This window comes from Scyliorhinus torazame, chromosome 6 (genome assembly GCF_047496885.1).
Source record: "Scyliorhinus torazame isolate Kashiwa2021f chromosome 6, sScyTor2.1, whole genome shotgun sequence".
Lineage (NCBI taxonomy): Eukaryota > Metazoa > Chordata > Chondrichthyes > Carcharhiniformes > Scyliorhinidae > Scyliorhinus > Scyliorhinus torazame.
This window is the reverse complement of record NC_092712.1, coordinates 315848142-315865578: the sequence shown is the minus strand read 5'-3', so window position 1 is coordinate 315865578 and position 17437 is coordinate 315848142. Positions and strand designations below refer to the sequence as shown.

At 47.6% G+C, this 17437-nt stretch overlaps 1 protein-coding gene across 4 annotated transcripts in view; it reads left to right on the top strand.

Annotated features, from left to right (window-relative positions):
- LOC140425622 (cadherin-20-like) overlaps nt 1-17437 on the top strand; it is a 200865-nt gene that overhangs the window by 86574 nt on the left and 96854 nt on the right. The window contains exon 2 of one of the 4 annotated variants that reach the window (XM_072510125.1): nt 10017-10409. The exons of 1 other annotated variant lie outside the window; for it this stretch is intronic. The gene's annotated coding sequence lies outside the window, so the exon portion shown is untranslated. Of the gene's footprint in view, nt 1-9272; nt 10410-17437 lie in introns of those variants that run through there. 2 more of the 4 variants (XM_072510124.1, XM_072510127.1) reach the window with 2 other exon arrangements.

Genomic DNA, 17437 nt, shown 5'->3' with positions numbered 1-17437 from the left:
CTCTTGTGGAATTCTCTAACACAGAAGGCTGTGGAGGCCAAAACACTGAATGAACTTAGGAAGGGAATAGATAGATTTCTAGATGCTAAAGGTATCAAGGCTATGGGGAGAACGTGGGAGTATGGTACTGAAATAGAGGATCAGTCATGGTCCTATTGAACAGTAGATCAGGTTCGAAGGACAAAATAACCTACTTCTGCTCCTATTTTCTATGTTTCCCGCACTATTCCCCTATCATTAATTCCCTTAGGACCCAAAAATCTATCAATCTCAATCTTGCATATTGGACAATCGAAAAAGTGAAGAACTTTCTCCTCATCCCCATCTTAAATAGATGAAATCTAAGAATGAGATGAGCAAGCTACCCTTTATTCTGAGCCTGTTATCCTGTGTTCCAGATTCCCGGCCAGGTGAAACGTTTTCTCAGCATCCACCCTATTAAGCCCATTAAGAATTTATATGTTTCAATTAGATCAGCTCTCATTCTTCTAAGATCCAGGAAGTATAGGGCCAGTCTACTCCATCTCTCCGTGTAGGACAATCCCCTCACAACCTTCGTTGTACCCCCTCGAGGGAAAGCATGTCCCATCTTAGGCAAGGGAGCCAGAACTGCTTGCATTGCTTCATCAATGCCCCGAACAATTAGAGTAGATTTCCTTATTTTTGCACTCCAAACCCTTTGTGACAAAAGTTAACTTGGCCAGGAACTCACCAGCAATCCTAGCCTTTAATATTGCTGTGACATCTACTTCTGGAAACAAACACTTTCTGATGCTTTTTTCCACGTTTAACACAAAAACTGTCTTTTGGGTGGATGCATTCGAAGGCTGTCATTCCTTCTGGCTGAAAAATCCTGAGGAATAAGCGGCTGCAGGGAGCTGGTGAAACAGCCAGTTTCCCATTGTAATCCCAAGAAGATTCTCCAGTGAGATGTTTATTTCCTAATCGAATTACACGGGGGTGGGAGATAGAGGGAAATTGCATCACAGCAATTGAGCCACTGTATGTTGCAAGAGGTCTAGTGATTTTTTTTTTCTATTCTCAAGGTTTCTGAAGGTTCATGTGACATTAAAAGTTGCTGGCAAGATTTAAGACCCACTCAATATTGACAGATTTGTGCCGCAAATATTTTCTGAGCACTTCAATTGACTGCAGCCAGTCCGTGATGAATATTCAAAAGAGAAATGCAAGACTGTGTTACACACCTATTACAGAAATCAATGTTTCATTCCTCAGGACAATTACTGTTTATGATGCGAAGCAACACAGTGTGACAGAAATTCAAATGGGTTTGCACTCCCTAGTGTCGTTTTCAAGTGCTGACATTTCAAGGTTGATGTTCACATTGGCGCTGCATCTGAGACTTCTACAGAACTCAATTTGAATACTTAAACACTCATTAGTGAGACACTTCAAGGTATGTTTTCTCAACCTTTGGTTTACACTTTTGACTTGACTGAGGGGAGATTGCTGCTCGAAGTAGTCGACTGGCAAAAACTCAGAAGGCAAGTGTTAGCTTTTTAGGTACAACTGCTTGAAGGCGCTGAAAAGTCCAAGACAATTCGCTTGCCAAAGCAACAGTTCACTTGAGGCAAGGCTTTCCGAACTACTTTATCCATATCTTTGTACAGGGGATCAGGAAGGCACAGTAGTATGGTCATCTTTTTATTGTTTCATGTGGGCTTCACTGACTGGGCCAACATTTATAGCCCCATCCCTAATTGCCCTTGAGAAGGTGATGGTGAGCCGCCTTCTCGAACCGCTATAGTTACACCCACGGTGCTGAGGAAGAGCGTTCCACAATTTTGACCCAGCGACAGTGAAGGAATGGGAATATTGTTCCAAGTGAGGTTGGAGAGGAGGTTGCAGGTAGCGACGTTCCCATGTGTCTGCTTCCCTGGTCCTTCTATAGGTGGTAGAGGTTGCAGATTTATAAAGTGCTGATGAAGGAGGCTTGGTAAGGCACTGCAGTGCATCTTGCAATTAGCTGGTGCACACTGCTGCCATTTTGCACCAGTGTTGGAGGGAACAAAATTATTACCTGACGGATGTGATGCCAATCAAGTGGGCTGCTTTGCCCTGAATGGTGGCAAGTTTCTAGAGTGTTGTTGGAGCTGGACTTAAACCAGGCAAGTGGAAGGTATTCGATGCTCCTCACTTGTGCCTTGCAGATGGTGGACAGGCCTCGGGAATAGATGAGATGAGTTACATGCGGAAGAATTTCCGGTCTCTGAACTACTCTAACCATTGACTCGTGCTGTTTCTGGTCAAAGAGCTGGAAAACCCCACCCCGCTCAGGATATTGCTGTTTGAGAATTCAGTGATGGTAATATCATCGAACATCAAGGGAAGAAGGTTGGAATCTCTCATTGGTGATGGTCACTGCCCAGCACTCGGGTGACCCAAATGTTGCAAATGTGAATTTAACAATGGATAACGAACTCAGGACAGAATGGTGGGAGGTTAGACACAAAGCCCTGGATGGAGCCCAGGATAAAACCATACACCTTCAGCAATTCACCAACTGGTCAGCAATGTCATAGGTCATTGTTTCCTCCCCCTCCTCCCCTTGCAGTAAATAATTGCTGCAGCAGTTTGAAACCATGGTCTGTGCTGTCTGTCAGTATCGCCGCATCTTTCACTCTCACTTATTGTTAGTAAAGAGGGAAGTGATCCAAATTCCTGCCTCATCACTTTGCCTGAATGATGTGCTAGGTCCGGCACACTGGAAGAGTTCTCACCTGAGAGGAATGAGACAGCGCCCACTGTTATATCCATGCTGCTGGACTCAGCGCTCTTTGGGTTAGTGGGCTTTGCCCGTGCAAAAGGGCGCAAAGGATTCCACGGCACTAGTCGAAGCAAGGATTTCTCCAGATGTTGAAGCGATACTTCCTAGTCTGTTCTTCCTTGTGTTAATGCAGGGAGGATTCCAATACCATTTTAATGCTGCTAATCAGGCCAATCACTCCTGATATTCATTAGCCAGTGCACTGTGTCGACAGAAGATCGCACATGTAGTTGAAAAGTTAATGAGCAGGTAAGGAATGCTTCCAAAAAAACATTAGTAACCCACTGTTAATCCCTGGATGGGGTAACAAATCAGACACAACTGCAAACCCACTACACTACCTCAGTCATCTGTGAACTAATGGAATCAATTAAACACCAGCCACCTTTCTTGATATCTTTGAGGAAGTGATAGCCCAAGTGGACACTGAGAAGCCCCACAATGAATGACAGCATTCTACAACAAAAACTTCCTTCAACTCCAAAGGTTGTGGGGTTTCAGGGAAAGTGTTGAATGTGGATATTAAATGGCTGAAGGGTAGAAAACATTGGGAAGGAAGAGCAAAGTGAGATTGATGTTCCTAACCCAATTGATCAACTCGGAGATTGGTGTTCCTAATCCAATTGATCAATGCGGAGATTGATGACCCTAATCCAATTGATCAATGTGGAGATTGATGACCCTAATCCAATTGATCAATGCGCAGTCGATGTCCCTCATTTAGCCAATACCCGAAATAAATGATACCAAACTCAGGAACGCGGTGAAATCAAAGGAGGCAGCTCAAATGTTACATATTCAAATTAGCAAAGGGCAGTTTTGAAATTGTTCTTCTTCCAACTAAAATTGATGTGTATTTGCAATGAGCATCAGATTGAAGAGTGCAAGCAAAAACCAAGGAGCGATTAAAAAACAAATGGATTTGCCCTTTCATGTTTGAAATGTTTAATGTGTTATGAGCCAGGGTTTAGAGAACCCCAAAGTGTATCATGGAGTTCATCTGACCCACAACTTTTAGTAGATTGTGGTACGGGGAGCACACGGCCCACTCTGCTGGTGTGGTACAGCAGAAATGGAAAAGTATTTTTTAAAGCAAAACAATGTTTATTCTATGAACTCAAGTGAACCTTTTTAAAACATACAGTGAACATCTTAGCAACCAAAAATTAAAATACAACCTCCAAAGAATACAACACTAAGTAATCCTTTAAACTTTCCTTTGAACATCCATACGACTTAAAACACCTTTTATCAGAAGCGCATTAGGTTTACAGTCACTACTGAGAACATTTATAATTCTGAATTCATCAAATGATCAAGAAGTAGTCTTTTGATGGCAGAGAGAGCAGCAGTACACCTGCTTGGGCTGGCTTCAGCTCCAACACTGAAAACGAAATAAAACACACCCTGCAGCAAACAGCCTAAAACAAAAGTAAAAAGCTGACAGACAGCCCAACTCCACCCACTCTCTGACATCACTGTGGTAGTAAACACCCATTTCTTAAAGGTACGCTCACTACAGATATTTATATATGCACCCATTTATAAACACCCATTTCGTAAAGGTACTCTCACATGACAAAAGACAGCTTCGAGGCGCAGTATCTGCTGATGCTTCATTCTGAGCAGTTTCCTTGGCTGCCTTCTTGTCAGTGGTGGTTTGCCATTCCCTTCCACTCTCGGGGCGCCAGTTTTCGGTCAGGGGCAGGGTTCACGCCAGGCCAGTCAGGGGCCGTTGGCAGCGACCCCCCGGCAATTCTCCGGGCCCCGATGGGCCGAGTGGCAGTCGGTTTCTGGCCAGTCCCGCCGGCGTGGATTAGACATGGTCCCACACGGCGGGATCTGGCAGGTAAGTCGGCTGGGGAGGTCCTCAGGGGGGTGCGGGGGGATCCGACCCCGGGTGGGGGCCCCTACAGTGGCCTGGCCTTCGATTGGGGTCCACCGATCTGCGGGCGGGCCTGTGCCGTGGGGGCACTTCTTCCTTCTGCGTCGGCTGCTGTAGGGCTCTGCCATGGCCGGCGCGGAGAAGGCAGAATACGCCGGCGGTTCCGCGCATGAGCGGATCACACCGGCCCTTTGGCACAGGCGCGGACTCGCGCAGTCCCTTCGGTGCCGGCTGGCATGGCACCAACCCCTCCGGCGTCCACCTAGCCCAGAGGTGCGGAGAATTCTGCTACTTCCAGTCGGCCCGACGGCGTAGTGGTTCGCGCCGTTTTTGACGCTGGTTTGGGCCATTGCGCCGATTGCAGAGAATCCCGCTGAATAGGGTAATCAATAATGGGCGGCACGGTAGCACAGTGGTTAGCACTGTTGCTTCACGGCACCAGGGGCCCGGGTTCAATTCCCGGCTTGGGTCAATGTCTTTGCGGAGTCTGCACGTTCTCCCCGTGTCTGCGTTTCCTCCGGGCGCTCCGGTTTACTCCCACAGTCCAGAGATGTGCAGGTTAGGTGGTTTGGCCATGATAAATTGCCCCTTAGTGTCCAAAAAGGTTAGGCGGGGTTACTGGGTACCGGGATAGGGTGAAGGCATGGGTTTAAGTGGGGCAGTCTTTATATGGCTGGTCCAGTTCAGTTTCTGGGCAATGGTAACCCCCAGGATATTGATGGTGATTACCATTCAGCAATGGGAATTCTATTCAATGTCAAGGGGAGATGGTTCGATTCTCTCTTGTAGGAGATGGTCATTGCCTGGCACTTGTGTGGTGCGAATGTAACTTGCCACTTATCAGCCCAAGCCTGGACATTGTCCAGGCCTTGCTGCATTTGGACATGGGCTGCTTCAGTTTCTGATTGTGACAAATGGTGCTGAACATTGTGCAGTGATCAGTGAATGTTCGCACTTCTGACCTTATGATGGAAGAAAGGGGATTAATAAAGCAGCTGAAGATGGCTGGGCCTGGGACATTCCCCTAAGGAACTCCTACAGTGATGTCTTGGAGCTCAGATGACTGATCTCCAACCACCACAATCATCTTCCTTTGTGCCAGGTATGACTCCAACTGGTGGAGCATTTTCCCCCTGATTCCCATTGACTCCAATTTAGCTAGAACATAGAACATAGAACATTACAGCGCAGTACAGGCCCTTCGGCCCTCGATGTTGCACCGACCTTCAGGGATCGATGTACATGGACACCGAGATCTCTCTGCTCATCCACACTGCCAAGAATCTTACCATTAGCCCAGTACTCAGTCTTCCTGTTATTCCTTCCAAAATGAATCACCTCACACTTTTCTGCATTAAACTCCATTTGCCACCTCTCAGCCCAGTGCTGCAGCTTATCTATGTCCCTCTGTAACTTGTAACATCCTTCCGCACTGTCCACAACTCCACCGACTTTAGTGTCATCTGCAAATTTACTCACCCATCCTTCTACGCCCTCCTCCAGGTCATTTATAAAAATGACAAACAGCAGTGGCCCCAAAACAGATCCTTGTGATACACCACTAGTAACTGGACTCCAGTCTGAACATTTCCCATCAACCACCACCCTTTGTCTTCTTCCAGCTAGCCAATTTCTGATCCAAACTGCTAAATCACCCTGAATCCCATGCCTCCGTATTTTCTGCAGTAGCCTACCATGGGGAACCTTATCAAATGCTTTACTGAAATTCATATACACCACATCAACTGCTTTACCCTCATCCACCTGTTTGGTCACCTTCTCAAAGAACTCAATAAGGTTTGTGAGGCACAACCTACCCTTCACAAAACCGTGTTGACTATCTCTAATCAAATTATTCCTTTCCAGATGATTATACATCCTATCTCTTATAAACCTTTCCAAGATTTTGCCCACAACAGAAGTAAGGCTCACTGGTCTATAATTACCGGGTTTATCTCTACTCCCCTTCTTGAACAAGGGGACAACATTTGCTATCCTCCAGTCATCTGGCACTATTCCTGTCGACAAAGATGACTTAAAGATCAAGGCCAAAGGCTCAGCAATCTCCTCCCTAGCTTCCCAGAGAATCCTAGGATAAATCCCATCCGGCCCAGGTGACTTATCTATTTTCACACTTTCCAGAATTGCTAACACCTCCTCCTTATGAACCTCAAGCCCTTCTAGTCTAGTAGCCTGAATCTCAGTATTCTCCTCGACAACATTGTCTTTTTCCTGTGTGAATACTGACGAAAAATATTCATTTAGCGCCTCTCCTATCTCCTCGGACTCCAAGCACAACTTCCCACTACTGTCCTTGACTGGCCCTACTCTTACCCTAGTCATTCTTTTATTCCTGACATATCTATGGAAAGCTTTAGGGTTATCCTTGATCCTACCTGCCAAAGACTTCTCACGTCCCCTCCTGGCTCTTCTTAGCTCTCTCTTTAGGTCCTTCCTAGCTAACTTGTAACTCTCGAGCGCCCTAACTGAACCTTCATGTCTCATCTTTACATAAGTGTCCTTCTTCCTCTTGACAAGTGTTTCGACTGCTTTAGTAAACCACGGTTCCCTCACTCGACCTCTTCCTCCCTGCCTGACAGGTACATACTTATCAAGGACACGCAGTAGCTGTTCCTTGAACAAGCTCCACATTTCCATTGTGCCCATCCCCTGCAGTTTTCCTCTCCATCCGATGTATCCTAAGTCTTGCCTCATCGCATCATAATTGCCTTTCCCCCAGATATAACTCTTGCCCTGCGGTATATACCTATCCCTTTCCATCACTAAAGTAAATGTAATCGAATTGTGGTCACTATCACCAAAGTGCTCACTTACCTCCAAATCTAACACCTGTCCTGGTTCATTACCCAGTACCAAATCCAATATGGCCTCGCCTCTCGTTGGCCTATCTACATACTGTGTCAGGAAACCCTCCTGCACACATTGGACAAAAACGGACCCATCTAATGTACTCGAACTATAGCGTTTCCAGTAAATATTTGGAAAGTTAAAGTCCCCCATAACAACTACCCTGTTGCTTTCGCTCCTATCCAGAATCATCTTTGCAATTGTCTCCTCTACATCTCTGGAACTTTTCGGAGGCCTATAGAAAACCCCTAACAGGGTGACCTCTCCTTTCCTGTTTCTAACCTCAGCCCATACTACCTCAATAGACGAGTCCTCATCAAACATCCTTTCTGCCACCGTAATACTGTCCTTGACTAACAACGCCACCCCTCCCCCTCTTTTACCACCTTCCCTGAGCTTACTGAAATATCTAAACCCCGGCACCTGCAACAACCATTCCTGTCCCTGCTCTATCCATGTCTCCGAAATGGCCACAACATCAAAGTCCCAGGTACAAACCCATGCCGCAAGTTCACCCACCTTATTCCGGATGCTCCTGGCATTGAAGAAGACACACTTTAAACCACCTTCCTGCCTGCCGGTACACTCCTGCAACTTTGAAACCTTACTCATGACCTCACTACTCTCAACCTCCTGTATACTGGAGCTACAATTCAGGTTGGAGCTCCTTGATGCCATATGCATCAAGGGGGGGGGGAGTCCTCAGTGGAAAATCCCATTGACAAGCGGCAGGAAGAGAGAATCTCAGCACCAGCTAACAGCACGCCGCCAAGAAACACGCGGCTGGAAACGGGACAATAAGAAAAGGGATGATATCCTTGAGTGTCCCAGGAGCCTGGATGGGTTATCCCTGCTCCTATTTTTAATGTTCTTATCGAGGGGCTTTGATAGCTATAAGCGTGGCTAACTTTCAGAGCCTCGTTCCTTTACTTTTGTTTGGTCAAAAGCTCGGACATCGCTCCCTACCAGCACTGTGGGTGTACCTACACCATATGGACTGCAGCGGTTCACAAAGCTGGCTCACCACTACCTTCTAGAGGGTAATTAGGAATGGGCAATGAATGCTGGCCTAGCCAGCGACTCAGACACCCCGTGGACTAATAAAGTAAACAAAGTTCAGAGGCTTCCAAAAAGAGTGCATCAAGTTTAGTCCACGCTTTCCTCCTGCCTAGAACTCAATTTGGTCCAGAAAAGGTCAATTCTACTGAAAGAATTGTAGGCAGTATTTCATCTTCCCCCACCCATCAAATAAAACAAAGCAATCTTTCAAATTTTAGCAACTGTTGCAAATGTAGCCCTAGATTTATGTCTGGCCCTCCACCTTCTGTCCTATATTCTGTTTTTCTGATGTAAACATGTCTAGATTTTGTTTTACTGTGCCCTTGGACATGTCTGCATGGCGACTGTATCAAATCTATTTCTACGCTGCATTGTAGGGAGCCACGGTTGGTCTTGTTCCTCAATTCCCTACATTTTCACAGTGAAAAGAGGAGCCCAGGATAATCTCCTATTCAATTTGTTCTGGTGATCATCACTTTGCTTCCACTGCAAAGGGAGCCCACTGGAGCGGAAGGCCACACAGTCATATTGTGAGGGGTGGGGGGGGCGGTGGGGCGGTGGAGGAGGTGGTGGACAGAGTGGGAGGGACAAAGAGGCAGAACCCTTTCTGAAGATTCAGTCAGGCATGTGGAGGCAGCCTGGGCCACAGGGCCCCTCGATGCCACCGAGAGAGTAGCATATGAGCAAAAGAAAGGACGACAAAAAAAAGTGAGGTGACTTGTGCAAAGGGAAAATGCTTCATCGATAAAGTGGAGTTGGGGAGAGAAAGAAAACCCACAGCTTTTGACCAACCATCACTGTCCGGTTATAATGGCATTTGGAAGCCATTATCTGGATGTCGCCTGATGTAGCACAATAAATCGCTGTTTTCTGCAGCTGGAATTTTATATTATGCATCAGGAGTCGTGCGATCTGGGGAAATGGAAATGTGTCCTTTCTCACAGTTCAAACTGGGAATGGTTTGGACAAGGTTGCTACAAGAAAAATCAACCTTTAATATCTTAAAAGCAATTCCTTTCCCAGATGATCATCTTTTCAGAACAGCGCTTCACTCACAAAGACTTGTTGTGCGTGATAGCAGTGCCTTTGTTTTACTGAATGCTAACGAAACACTGTAAAACACTGACGTTAACGCTCTTCATTTCCCAGTCAAGAGACCTCTGAGCTGAAAGGACAAATAATGAAAGGACTTTTAGACAAGATGGTTTTTGAAAATTGGAAGGCGTTTGACAAATGTTTGAAAACGTGACAGGTTGCAGGGCTCATTATTCTTCTCCCCTGTCTTTGAGTCCTAGAGATGTAGGGACTAAAGTAACGAACGTTTCCTTCCTTCACTTGACTTGCAAATGCCGAAACATGAAATAGGTTTCTTTGTTCCCTCTGTCCTCCCATGTTGCCTGTTTTTTTTTTTTGCAGCATCACTTGTTCCGTGCCTGCCTCTCCATTACTGGTGGCTGCGCTTTGTAGATTTCTGAATGTCATTTGTGTCCTAACTTTTCGCCCAGAAAGAAATCTGCATCTCCGCCTCCACTCTCTCAGCAACTTTGACTGGCTTTACCTCCGAGGATGCTATGCCAAGGAAAGTCTATTCGAGTGTCAAAAGGCTTGAGGTTATTCCAGAGGCAGCTGTATTAAGGAAATGCAAGGCAGGCGAGTGCTCAGGGTGACTGGGGTCGCTATCAGCCAGAGCCCCAACATGCAGATGTGTAACAGGCAAAGGGAGACTTGTTTGTTGCCAAACTAGCGCCAGAAGCCCTTAACGTAAGCCAAAGCGGAAATATTAAAGATCTTCAGCAAATATTGCACAAGGTAGGAATTTGGGTTTCCATGTTTTTCTTTCACAAATTGTAACAAGAGGGGCAAATTGTCTTCTGTCCTCAAGCACGGAGTTAGAAAGTTGTACCTTTCCCTCTCCTGGCTTCTTTGTGGCCTCTGAGTAACATTTTTAGCAGAATAACCATTTAAGGTTTGCTTGTTGGAAGTATTGTAATTATTTTGTTGGGTGTGTTTTTTTATTCCAGTCACCTGGAGCTGACTCTCATACTCCTGTGTGTGTGGAGGTAACCCACAAGCAATGCAAGTGACTAGAGATATTATTCAGAATTGGAAATGGCAGCAGCAAACTCCACGGTAGTCATTTCAACTTTTGCGACACTCTCTCAGATTGGAGAGAGAAAGAGGGGAAAAGGGAGAAAAATGAGCGGATGTCGAAAAGACGGAGGAGAGGCCGTAAGATGCAGATATGGGAAAGTAGACATGGGATGCAGATATGGGAAAGATGCAGAAATGGGAAAGATGCAGATATGGGAAAGTGGGGGAAAATAGCAATGAATTGAAATGAGGAGTGGAGATTAGTTATCATGTCCTGTTAGTCGTTTTTCTATTAACATTTTTATATTTTGCATTTAATTAAGGCATTTTCCTCCTCCCACTTTTAATTGTTTCTGTTCACCCTCTTTTAAAGTCTCCCCTTAATTATAATCTAGCACTTTTCCCTGCTACAGCAGCCCTATTTGCTTTTTAATCTATTCTCTTGCTCGCTGTTTCCTCTTCCCATCTTCTGACAGTGAGTATGAGCTACTCTGATTACTCAGTTGTGAGGTCTTCGTGCTGGAGGGCATTGCCAAGTAGCCCGAAGATTGTGCGGACGCAGCAACACCACCACCTCTAAAACAGCTATAAGAGACATGTAGTATAGTTTACTCGGGACATTTTTGTCCTAATTTCCCCATGAACAATTCCTGTGACTTGTTTTCTCTGCACTCTCTTTTCCCCTGCAATAAATCACAATCAACAGCATTTTCATCACCAATGTTTTAGAGTGTTCTATAGTGTAGATGGGCTTTAGAGTGGTTTCACAGGTCGGCGCAACATCGAGGGCCGAAGGGCCTGTACTGCGCTGTAATGTTCTATGTTCTATGTAATGTCATAAGTTTTACATTTTTGAATTGCCTCAAAGCAATAACATTATTCTCTAAATGAGCAGGAACTTTGGGCAAGATTCTCTCAGCCCGGAGCTGGGCCGGAGAATCGGCGCGACCTGCGCGAATCGTGCCACGCCGCCCCGATGCCCCGCAGAGAATCGGCGCCATTGGCGCTGGCATGGTCGGTGCAGCGCCGGTCGGGGCTGCCTGATGGGGCACCCCCCCATTCCCCCCCCCACCCCTGGCGATTCCTGACCCAGGATGGGCCGAGCGGCCGTAACAAAAAACACGAGTCCCGCCGGCAGTGTTCTAACCTGGTCTTACCCGGCGGGACCTCGGCGTGGAAGGGTCCAGGGGCGGCATGTTGGGGGGAAGAGGGGGTCCGACCCCAGGGGGGGGGGGGGCGCTCCGCTCTGGCCTGGCCTGCGATCGAGGCCCACCAATCGGCGGACCGGCCCCTCGAGCAGGGGGGCCTCCTTTCTTCCACGCCGGCCCCTGTAGCCCTACGCCATATTGCTTCGGGGCCGGCACGGAGAAAGGAGCCACTGCACATGCGCGCATTGGCGCCGATGCCACTGCACATGCGTGTGTTGCCGTCGGTGCCACTGCGCATGCACTGTTTGGGTCACTCCAGTGCCATGCTGGACCCCTGTAGGGGCCAGAATTGCTGATCCTGAGGCCATGTTGACGCCATCAGGAAATGTGACGCCATTTACGACGGCATCAACACTTAGCCTCATGATCAGAGAATCCCGCCCTTAATTTCTAGAGTTTTATGCAATGCTTTAGCATCCTTCAGCTCTTAACTCCTATTGGCTTCTGTGGTGTCTGTTCTGAGTCCCACCCAGTCTTAAACAATCAAGCACAGTGAGCATCAGTAGGTAACAGACTCACATAGTCAAACACAGCACAATTGAACACAAAAGACAGCATTTGGATTTATATGGCAACTTTAAGATAGTAAAACATCCAGTGCACTTCGCAGGAGCATTAACAAATAAAATTAGGCACTGAGCCACGAGGAGCTATTAGGTAGATTACCAAAATCTTGGTTAAAGAGGTAGGTTTTAAAGAGTGCCTGAAAGGAGAAAATAGTGAAAGAGATGGAGAGGTTTAGAGGGGGGATTCCAGAGCTTAAGGCCAAGACAAATTAAGACACGGCCATCAACAGTGGAGTAATAAAAATCAATGATGCTCAAGATGCCAGAGTTAGAGCAGTGCAGACATCTCAGAGGCTTTCAAAGGCTGGAAGAGATTGTAGGCGTAGAGAGATGAGGCTATGGGAAGCACATGAAAAAGTGGAATTTTTAAATAGAGATATTGCTTAACCAGGAGCCAGTGTAGGTCAGTGAGCACAAGTATGCAGAGCTTAGTGCACGGAAGGAAATCGGCAGTGATGTTCTGGATGGTCTCGAGCTTCTGGAGGAGCTGTGTTTCGATGATGCTGCTGAGGGTCAGCGTGTAGATGAGAAATAGGAGAGGGCCAATGATTGATCATTGGAGGGGACTCTAGAGGTGACAGTGCTGGAGAGGGAAGAGAAACCGTTACAAATGATTCTTGGTTTTGGTTAGATAGATAACAAAAGAACCAGGTCAATGCGTTTCCAGCCAATGCGACTTTAGTAAATTGGAAGAGGAAGGTGCGGTGACCCATGTCAAAGGTTAGAGAAAAGTCGAGGAAGATGAGGAGGGAAAGTTTGCAATATAAAAATGAAAATGCTGGAAATGTACAGGAGGTCAGACAGCATCCATGGAGAGAAACAGAGTTAGCGTTTCAGATCGCGATGATCCTTCAGAGTGCACTGACGGAGGGGTCACCACAGTCTGAAAGGTTGGGCAGGATTTTACTTTCAGGGACCTGGCGTCAAGGAGAAGTCAGGCTCTTCAAACATGCTCCAGTTCTGGCTCCCACCTCAATTTTACCAGTGGCAACTCCGAAAGAGCAGCCGTGCTATGCAGTATGGGTGCCCGCCCTGCTGGACCAATCAAGGGGTCAGCATCTCTGCGGCGTTACCAGTTGCAATGGTCACAGTTGAGATATGCAGGGGCCCTGGAGCTTACATGATTTAAGCTGTACAAAACTTCATAAAAACTTTTAAAATATATCCATGGAGGGAAATTCCCTCTGACCTCATCACTGTGGCCGTCGGTGCTCCTTTACCTGCCTGTGCTACCACCTTTGAATGAAAAAATGCGAAACATTATTCCCTTGTTCCCCCACTCAAGACCCTCAGCACAAGGCCACCTACAATTATCTTGTGGCCTCCTGATCCTGTGGCCGTGTGATCTGCCATTGGCAGAATGCTGTTGCCCTGGTAAAATGGCCAGAAATGGGCATTGTCAATATTTAAATTTGCTTCCTGCCTCCGTGTGCAAGCAAAACCCATTGGGAACAGTCCCGCCATCGATAAAATTCCCCAATGGCTGGGCTAAGGCAGGGATTATTATTATCTAAGAGTTTCACTTCCTTTTTTTCTCAGCAGAAAGCACTTAACTGCCTTTGATGTGGTCAGGAGTTGTTGATCATAGTTAGGTGCTTATAAACATTACAGTTAGGTTAGCAGGTTGCTTGAGATGCATTCAAGTGTGAAGGGAAATGAAAATAAACAATCCAAATATCTGGCTGTCAATTGCAGCCTATTAAAAGCTATTTCTCTTTGAAAGTGAATAGAAGCCTTGCAGATCGAAGGATCTGAAGGGGTTTAACTTTTTGTGATGTGTTTTGACTTTCTAATCTGAGACAGCAGGTGTAAGGGACAGGTCAGTGAAAAAGCACTGTCCACTGTCTCTGCCTGGACTGCTCTGTAGCTTCCATACAGGGGTGAATGATTGTAGGGTCTCTGTTATGCGGGGGTTCTCTGATATATGGGGGGGTTTCAGATGGGGGTCTGGTGGGAGATTTGATGGGGAGGCTGTGGGGTTGGGGTGAGAAGGGTTTGCATTGTGGGAGGGGGTGGGGACCCTCTGGTGGAATTTGGGGGAAACCTATCTTAAATACTTATCCCTTTGGCACAGCACAAAATCCACCGCATCAAGGTAACGCCCGCACCAATCCATACCCGTGTGAATCCTGACCAAGAGGACCGGAGCATCACATAGTCAAAGAGAATCGGTGTCCAGCTCATTAATAGGATGCAAATGGGTTCAAATGACCCACTTACATTCTTCTGCTGGCACAGGGCGTGAATCTCGATATCGCCGCTAACGAGGGGGGGGGGGGGGACTGGGCCATCCTAAATGCACCAATCCTGTGTTTTCTCCCCAACGCGAGCTTCTCTGCTGCACCGGGAACTCCGCTACTGGCAGCGGGCGTCAGAGAATCCCCCAGCCCACTCTCACCCCCCCTATCCCCCCAATCTCTCTGTTCTCCCTTCCAGCCAGCTTTTAACCCAATTTGTTCCACCTCTCTAAACCCCTTAGTTTTAGCCAATGATCTCCTGGGTGCTACCTTTTCCAAAGGCTGCCTGAATTCCATTCCTAAATACGACACAGAATATTAACATTTCAAAACAAAGGAGGTTGGATTATTTTCCTGGTTAGTTGTAAGAATAAGTCAGCTGATGTCGGTAAAAAAGTGATGTCGGTAAGGAAGTGATGTCGGTTTGGTTTGGGCTTCATTGAGAGGGACAGGAGAGATTTGCGTTAATGTTCTGAACCAATGATGCCCGTGATTGAATTCCTATTTTTTATGTTCCTGTGATTAGGAAATCGATAAGGCTGCTCATTTGGCCTGTTGCAATAAATATGAGTGTAAATATATATATTTTGGATGGGATTCTGCAATCCCCCAGCTGTGTGTTTCGCTAGCGGTGAGATACTTGTCAATTCAAGCCACGCCACGCCATCGGAAAACCCACGGGAAGGGGTGCGCTCTCGGCAGGAACAAAGATTCCCAAAGGCCGGAGAATTCCGGCCTTTATATCCATTCAATTAGGTGCGGGTAACACTCAACCCCAACTCAGTGATCAGCTGTTCTACAAAGCCTGGCCACAGACACCTTCCATCAGGAATAAATTTTATCCTCTCATAATGTCACATATTGCCTCAAGCTGCTGTTTCAACTATTTTCAATCTTTCAGGCAGGCAAATAAATATTAAATGGACTGCTCCTGGCAAACCTTTGTGACAGGGGGGGGCGCGATTCTCCGATCGCGGGACAGAGTGTCCGCACCGCCGTGAACGCAGTCACGTTTCACGATGGCGCGAAACGGGCGCGGGGACTAGCGATTCTGTCCCCCACAGGGGGCCAGCACGGCGTTGGAGCGGTCACGCCGCTCCAGCCTCACTTCCTGGCGCGCACTGGGGGCGGCACCAACCCACGCATGCGCGGTGGCACAACGGAGCGCGCCGGCCCCGATGCAACATGGCGCGGGGTTCTGGAGCCGGACGCGCAACAAAGTAGGCCCGGGGGGGGGGGGGGGGAGGGGGGGGGGGGGGTGGCCGGCCCGCAGATCGGTGGGCCCCGATCGTGGGCCAGACCCCATCGGAGACTCCCACGGGGGTGAATCGCGCCCGGGCACTTCCATATGGCTGTCAGGGAGAAATATATTGAATGACATTCTGAAACTGTGTCCTCCCTGAGACGTACGGCGCGGGGAGGTGGAATTAAAGATAAAGAACTGCGAGCAGAATTCTGAACAAAGTATCTCTAATTTCTCACCCATCTCGCATCATGCTCGCTCGGGACCCTCTTCTACTTGCTCACCGGACGCGGACTTCTCTGGCTAGGGCAGCATTTGTTACCCATCCCTAAGTGCCCTTTGAGAAGGCGGTGGTGAGCGGCCTTCATGAACAGCTGCAGACCATGTTGATGTAGGGACACCCACTGTGCTGTGAGGGAGGGACAGTGAAGGCACGGCCGATATATTTCCAAGTCAGGATAGTGAGTGGTTTGGAGGGGAACCTCCAGGTGGCGATGCCCTGGCGTAGTGTGAGGCCGGCTGGAATCACTACTGGTCCATCAACGGAGACCAGGCGTGATGACCACAATGGTAGCCTGAGGGGGAGGGGTCTAAAGGGGGGCCTGAAAGTGGGGACCTTTGGTGATCCCATAGTGGGATGTCAGTCATTTGGACGAGCGGGCCTGGTTCCAGTGATTGAACTGATGTCTGTGAAGGGGGGAGCGGGGGTTCTGCTGGTGAGTTGGGGGGGCTGTAAGGTTGACTTGAGATCGCCCTTTAAAGCGAGGATCCCCAATCTCCGAGGAACCGGCCTGGCTGGCACGTTTAGGTCCTGCACACCTCTTTCCCGGTGAGAATCTCCCCGGGCTGCAAAGCATTGCCGAAGTGCGGGTGGATGCGATGGGAATGACACCGGAGCAGCCGGCAGGTGCGTCACCGGCGGGAAAAGAAAATCCCAACAGCTGGAGAATTCCAGCCCACATTGAGGAGGAAATTACGGGATACAAGCTGGGGAAAATTATCAGAAGCTGATTTCACCCTTGTCTGAAAATGTAGCCTTTGTCCTGCTCCCTGAATGGGAGATTTGGCCAATTCTCTGACCTCGAGCGGTAACGGGACAGACTCGCAACAGAGAATCCCGGCCATTGTCATGCTAGAATAAGCAAAAGTGTATGGTTTTAAGCACAAAGATGACATTCTAAAGGCGGATGTGACTTAAGAAGTAGCTTGTTTCAAAATGATGTCCCTGTCGCCAAAATAAAAGCAAAATACTGCAGTGCAGCAAATCTGAAATAAAAACAGAAAATGCTGGGAAAACCCAGCAGGTCTCTGTGATGATATACATCACTGTAAGTACACAAAGGGTTAATGTACATACACTACATCTAGCTAGACACTAGAGGGAGCACCAGAGACATGACACACAGACAGTCAACCAATAGGTCAGTAAGATAGGACACGACCAATGGGCAGTCACGATACACACAGAGGTGACACTACCACAGGGGGGCAT